The sequence below is a fragment of the Ictidomys tridecemlineatus genome, chromosome X, assembly GCF_052094955.1.
Source record: "Ictidomys tridecemlineatus isolate mIctTri1 chromosome X, mIctTri1.hap1, whole genome shotgun sequence".
Taxonomy (NCBI): Eukaryota; Metazoa; Chordata; class Mammalia; order Rodentia; family Sciuridae; genus Ictidomys; species Ictidomys tridecemlineatus.
In genome coordinates, this window is record NC_135493.1 from 17,676,025 (window position 1) to 17,683,169 (window position 7,145).

At 36.4% G+C, this 7,145-nt stretch overlaps 1 pseudogene; it reads right to left on the reverse strand.

Annotated features, from left to right (window-relative positions):
- Positions 1 to 6,676: 6,676 nt before the first annotated feature.
- Positions 6,677 to 7,145, reverse strand: LOC106145287 (cytochrome c, somatic-like; annotated as a pseudogene).

Genomic DNA, 7,145 nt, shown 5'->3' on the forward strand with positions numbered 1-7,145 from the left:
ACATGTATTTCATTCATTTATTTTAAAATTTTGTGTAGAATTTTATTTCTTGGAAAGATATGATACTGAAAATAATACACACGAATCTTTCCTTCTATAATCTGCTTTTCTTCCCAAAAGGCTTTCTGAATCAGTAAATGCATGCATTTTCATTCTATGTATATTTTAAACCATACTAATTTTTCCTATTATTGTTTTCTATAATCAAATTAACCTGCCCTTATTCATATATTTACCTCTTCATTAGTCTTCATTTTTTTATATGTTTTAGTGTCCATATGGGATTATTTCCCTTCTGCCTGAAGAATTTCTTTCTTTTTTTAATATTTATTTTTCAGTTGTAGTTGGACACAACACCTTTACTTTATTTACTTTGATGTGGTGCTGAGGATCAAACCCAGGGCCCCACACATGCTAGGCAAGTGCTCTGCCACTGAGCCACAACCCCAGCCCTGAAGAATTCCCTTCTATACAAGGTTATTGACTATAAGTTCATTCAGATTTTGTTGTTCTATGTGTCTTTATGGTGCTTCATCTTTAATGGTATTTTCACTGATGATGGCCATCTTCATTTTTTCACACTATGACAACACTATTCCTTTGTGTTTCAGCTTCCATTGTATCTGCTAAGAAGTCAGTTTTTTAATGAGATATTTCATTCCCAGTTAAAATGCTATAGTGTTTATATGTTTTTATGAACCACCATTTGGGAACTGACTTCTTTCACTCAAAATGTGTTATTAGTTATAAATGCACTTAACATTTAAAATGCATGTGTTTTTAAATAAAATATGGTAGTGTTTTGTTATCCTGTGGCAATGCATATCAATTTATAGAAACTTGAACTTACAAATCAATTTTTTCAAATTCTTCAAAACATAACTCTAAGTATGTATATCTATCTGCACCATTTTTTGTTTGTGTGTGTAATATATTACTCAGTTTTTTTAGTTGTCTTCATCTGACCTCAGATTTACCTTGTCCAAAAGTAACATGATCTACCATTTTGTTAAAATGTTTTTACATCATAACTCATCCAATTACTTGAAACTTTGAAATTATCTTGAAATCTTTTATTTCCATCCACCAATTTTTTTTGGGGGGGGGCGTACCAGGGATTGAACTCAGAAGCACTCGACCACTGAGCCACATCCCCAGCCCTATTTTGTATTTTATTTAGAGACAGGGTCTCACTGAGTTGCTTAGCGCCTCACTTTTGCTGAGGCTGGCTTTGAACTCATGATTCTCCTGTCTCAGCCCCCCCCTACCTGCTGGGATTACAGTCATGCACCACCACACCTAGCTCCATTCACCTATTTAATGGTATCACAAAACAAAGGAGCTAGGCAACAAGAATGGTTCTGGAGAGGTGCTTACATTTCAACTATTTATTTTGAAGTGTGTAGAATTGAACTATATGGTAAAGCAAACTTGAGTTAAAGTATAATTATAAATCCATATTTCTAATACATGTCTTGATGATTAGAAAAACTTTGGCTGACTTTTTTTGCATGTGATTAGAGTGTCTCAATCTTTACTGTGAAATAAAGATAAAGAACTGTCTGTTCTGAGGGAATGAGAAACATATGCTCTGCCATTTTCTTTGTGCTTGCATTATTGGCATTTACTTCAACCCATGAATTCTTCGCAAATAACATCTAAGATAATTTTTATATTATGTCAGTTGTTGATTAGCTAAAAATATATAATATTATGCATAAATACATTTAACCTATGTGTTAGTCCAGTTGAGCCATTATTAGAAAAATATGCCCCAAATTGGATAATTTATAAAGAAAAGACACTTATCACAGTTCTCAAGGCTGAGCCTCCAAGATCAAAGCACTGGCAGCTTTGCTGTTTGTAAGGGCCTTGTCTCCACTTTCAAGATCATGCCTTATTGCTTGCTGCAACTTTCCGGTGGGGAGGAATATTGTGCTTTCACATGGCAGAAGGTGGAAGGGGAAAAGAATGATTCCTTCTACCTTGAGCATTTTTACTTTTTCCATATTTTTATTGGTAAATTATAATTTTGCATAATCATGGGATTCATTGTTATATGCTCTTTGTACACTTCCCCTCTCCCTCCCCTCCTCCTCTCCCTCCCCTTCTCCCTCCCCATCTCCAACCCCTTATTCCCCTTCCTCTCCAACTGGTTTCTCTTTGCTTTTCATGCATCACCCCTACCTTTCTTTTTTTAAAAAAAATATTTATTTTTTAGTTTTAGATGGACACAATATCTTTATTTTATTTTTTTTAACATGGTGCTGAGGATCAAACCCAGTACCTCATGTTTTCGAAGTAAATACTCTATCACTGAGCTACAACACCCAGCCCCCATTAAGACTTTTGATTCTCAGCAGGTCTAGGATATGGCCCCCAATAACTAACACATCTGAGCATCTCCAGTGTTGCTTGCAGCTGGTGGTAGAGGTTAGGGATCACCCTTCTGCTCCTAGTAAGAAGCGAAGCAATTTGATCACTTTTATGAAGCTACTAATCCCATTCACCAGTGCTCTGCTTTTGTGATTTATTTATCACCCAAGGACCATATCTCTTAATATGGTTGCACTGAATTTTGGAGGAGATACTATCATTCAAGACACAATAACTCTCCACAGGCAAATTGAAAAACTAAAAGCCAAGGAGTGTGGGTGAGTGCTAGTGATGTGCCATTTGCTTTGTAGAACCCTCTACTTACTCAAGAATTTCCCCAAGCCTTTTGTGGGACTACTTGATGTATGAATCCAGGAAAGGTTCTGATGTCAATTTGTATATTAAACATCAGTGAAGCTGACTCTTAAATTTTTCTTTGGATTAGAAAAAGCTGAAGGTAGAAGTTCTAATATTTTCTTAAAGCTTCAAGTGGTTATCTTGTACCTCCTCTGAAAATACATATCCTATTTTGGGAATCATTACTATGGACTCTACTATAATTATGATCCATAAGTAAAGAAAAGAAACCTTCCACAGATAGAGAAAATGACAGTCCACTTTCCTCTTCCTGTTTTCTATCCCAACCCTAAAGATCTCCATACAGTGAAGAGGGAAGAGGGAAGAGATAAGGAAACTCCCAACTCTGCTTTAGGCCCATGCTGAGAACATTTCCCTGTCCAGAGAGCAGAGAACTTTGGATATTATCGAATAATGAAGCTAGAAATCAGTCCAGCTGAGTCTTAACTATTAAAATGAAACCATGTTACTCACTGAAGAAGATGAAAAACTTGTGAGAATGAATTGAGACATCATGGAGAAAATACAAAGTGGGAAAGGGAGGTTCAACGAGTAGAATGATAACTGCATTGAGAAACAAAAATCACAGGGAAATGTCTTATTTTGAGACCTCAGAGCCATCAATGTACAAATTATAAAGAAGAGAGTGAATAAATCACAGAGAAAACTGGGTCAGGCTAATGGAGGTAGTCATGGAAGTAGTGTCACTGAGGTGTGTAACACAAATCTTCCAGATGAAGTGTGTGAACATGATTGCAAAGGACCATGGTCAACCTGGAATAAACAAATGGTGAGGGGGTCATCTAATATCCCAAACACAAACTTCAATGCCAGATTCATATTGGTTTAGATCTTGACTCTGTCACTTTAAGCATTCTTAATGTCCTTGTGCCTCAGTTTCCCTAAGTGTTAAATGAGAATGATAATAGAACTTATTTTACATGGCTACTGTTAGGGGTAAATGAGGGTAAACAGGCACATAGAGAGTGCTCCTAATAATTGGTAATCATCATAAGCACCATCACCCTCTTTGCCATCTGATGATGGATCTTGTTTCCCTTTCTGCTAAAAGTGAAGCATCAGATAAACTCTACTTGTTCTTTGGATACTGTATGTGTGAGAGCAGGTAGGGGGTATATGGGAAATCTCTGCACTCCCCTCTCAAATTTGCTGTGAACCCTTAAAAAAGTCTTTAAGAAGTAAAACAAAGTGAACAATAAGAAAATATTGACTGTTTTTTACCGAATTTCTATATTACAATGTATATTGTATTAAAAGTAATTTTCACCTAAGTTCCACACTAACCTCACAAAGTGGATACTGTCTAATTTTACAGAAGAGAAATGTCACTGAGGTCTAGAGAGGTTAACTAAATTGCTCAAGATCACACAGTTTATTAGAGACAGAATAGTGCTATCTCCACCATACCATATTGGCTGCCCATTTTGGAGAACTCATTGATAATATGGAAATGTTTATAGCACTGAAAGAAAGTGACCATATTAACAGTAAGCTATAATGAAAATATCTAAAGGCATCATTAAAAATGTGTCCTTGATTTTAAGTTAGTAGATTTCAAAATGTTTGGAGGGAGAAAAGAGAAGTCTGTTTTAAGACCTGTTTTACTTTTTTGAAGATAAGTTTTCCTTTTGCCTCTGACTGCTCTTAAGAATTTTTCTGCATTTACCATAATCTCTTTCAATACTACTTCTGCCCCATTTGTTCTCGCCTTTCTGAGATTTAATTACATATATATTAGATATTTTCCACCTCTGTTTTTTTTCTCTGTATACTTTGGTTTGGATGCTGTGTATTTAACTGTCTTTCAGTTCACTGATCCTGGCTTCCACCAGCTCTATTTTGTTAAGTGCTTATATGTAGTTCTTAATTTCAGAGATTAGGTTTCAGATTTAGAATTTCTATTTGATGATTTTTTATGGATTCAAATTCTCTGATGAAATTTTCCATCTTATCTATTTTTTATGTTTCTTAAACACATAAGTAACTTCTCTATATATGTACATATAGAGAGTTTTAAGTGTATATAGCTTTATAGAGAGTTTTAAGTACACATATGTACCTTATATACTTACAAGGATGAAAAGACATGAGAGATTGTGTGGGATGTCACTACGTTGCCCAGGCTTATCTCAAAACTTCTGGATTCACATGAATCTTCCACCTCAGCCTCCCAAGTGCTGGGACTACAGGCATGTGCCACTGAGCCCAGCTAATCATCAATATTTTAAAGTCTTTGTTAACTCAAATTTCTGGATTCCCTGTTTGTTTTGTCCTTGCAGAACATCTAATATTTTTTAATTAAACATGGGACATCACATGTAAAAATAGAGAGAATCTGACTCCCACCATTGTTTTCTGTTTTCCTTCAGGAAGTACCTATTTTTTTTCTTAGAACTTTTATCTGCTAGGCAGATAGAAAGGGTGATCAATCAGAACAATCTTCTTAGCCCAGTCAGTATGAGCTGATGAAGGGTGGGTTGCAATTGGGTACTGTTTGGGCTGATTTGGTTCTCCCTTGTTTTCATGCAAAGCCCCCCAAGGACTGCAACATTTGTAAAGGCCCACCCCCTTAATGCTGCTTAATGGGAGGTCCTTAATGCTGCTCTTTGATTTCTGAGCACTAGTAAACTCTAGAAAACTCTGCTTTGATTTTCCAAGTTTTTCCCTTAGGCTTTTAGCCTCACACCCCATGTAGCATCCTCTTCATTGGCCCTAACACTTTATTTTTTCATAGCCTCACCCAGTTTATTCTCCACTTTGCTTCCAGACTATCTAGAAAATAAGACATTTATCTTATCATGATACTGCCCTGCTTAAAATCAAGCAAACACGTCTTATAATGTTCGGGATAAAGTGTAATCAACTTAGCATAGTTTACAAGGTGCTGCATGGCTGTGATCCAGATTGTGATTTCCACCTCCAACCAGAGTATTCCTCTGCTTTCATCTTAAAGTCCAACCACACCACATTATTCATATTTTGTGAAGCCATCAAGCTCTCTTTTGGTTCTAGGGATTTGAACATATTGGTTCCTCTGCTGTGATCCTTTCCCTGCCCTCTTCTCCAGACCTACTATTAATCCTTTAAAATTCAGTTCATGCATCATTTCCAGGAATATTTCCATGGCCCTGCTTTTTTCTCTCTTATCACTTGTCTCATCATGCACCCTTAGTTTTCCTTCCTCTGAACTTTCACAGAACTCAGTGCTTCACCTTTTTTTGTGTTAAATAGTCTTTATTTAATATCATACATAAACCATACTAAAATGCCTCTCCATAGGAAAGAGTAGCATTTTAGATATGGGGAATTCTAATTAAATTGGCATGGTCAACAAAAAAAGTAGACACTGCTTTGTTATCTTCAACCATTGCCTTTAATAGGGTAATGAACACAAATTGAAACAAATGTGAATCATGCTTGGTTCTGAGAGAGTGAAGGGATTTCCCCCATATTCACATAATCCGTTATATAAATCTAAATATAAACTAGTTTTCAGATGTCATTCACCATTTTTGTGAAATACTGAACATTACTAATTAAGTCCAACCATAACTTCAAAAAGGGGAAACAGTGATAGAATTTACTGAAGTGGGAGTATAAGCCAAGTATTAATTTAACTACAAGTCAGTTTTACTTAAATCAGGATTGCCCAACAAAAATAATTCTGTCAGGTCTGGGGTTGTAACTTACTGGTAGAGCGCTCGCCTAGCAAGTATGGGGCCCTGGGTTCGATCCTCAGCAGCACATAAAAATAAATAAATGGAATAAAAGTATTGTGTTTACTACAACTAAAAATTAATATTAAAAAAATTTTTGTCAGTCACTCATGATCTGATTTCTGGTATATCACATCAATTAAATTATGGTACACATAAAAAAGCCAAGAGACAGTTCTGTTTGGTCATAAATAAGGCAGTAGCTATTAATCATTAGTGGCTTTTTTGAAGCGAGCTATTAAGTCTGCCTTTTCTCCCCTTTTTTTTTCAGAGAATTTTTAAATATTTATTTATTTATTTAGTTTTTAGTTTTCAGCGGACACAACGTCTTCGTTTGTATGTGGTGCTGAGGATCGAACCTGGGCTGCATGCATGCCAGGCGAGTGAGCTACCGCTTGAGCCACATCCCCAGTCCTTTCTCCCTTTTTCTTACTGCCTGTGAAGATCATTTTTGCTCCACGGATTCTCCAAATACTCTATCAGTATATCCTCTCCCCAGGTGCTACCTTTGTTCTTGTTGGCATCTGTGTGAGAGAATCCAGCAGCCTGACCTGTCGCCCACCCAAACAGTTGGTGGAGATTTGGCCCAGTCTTGTGCTTGCCTCCCTTTTCCACGGAGTAGCACTGGGCACACTTCTGAACAAAAATCTTCTTGCCTTTCTCAACATCACCCAT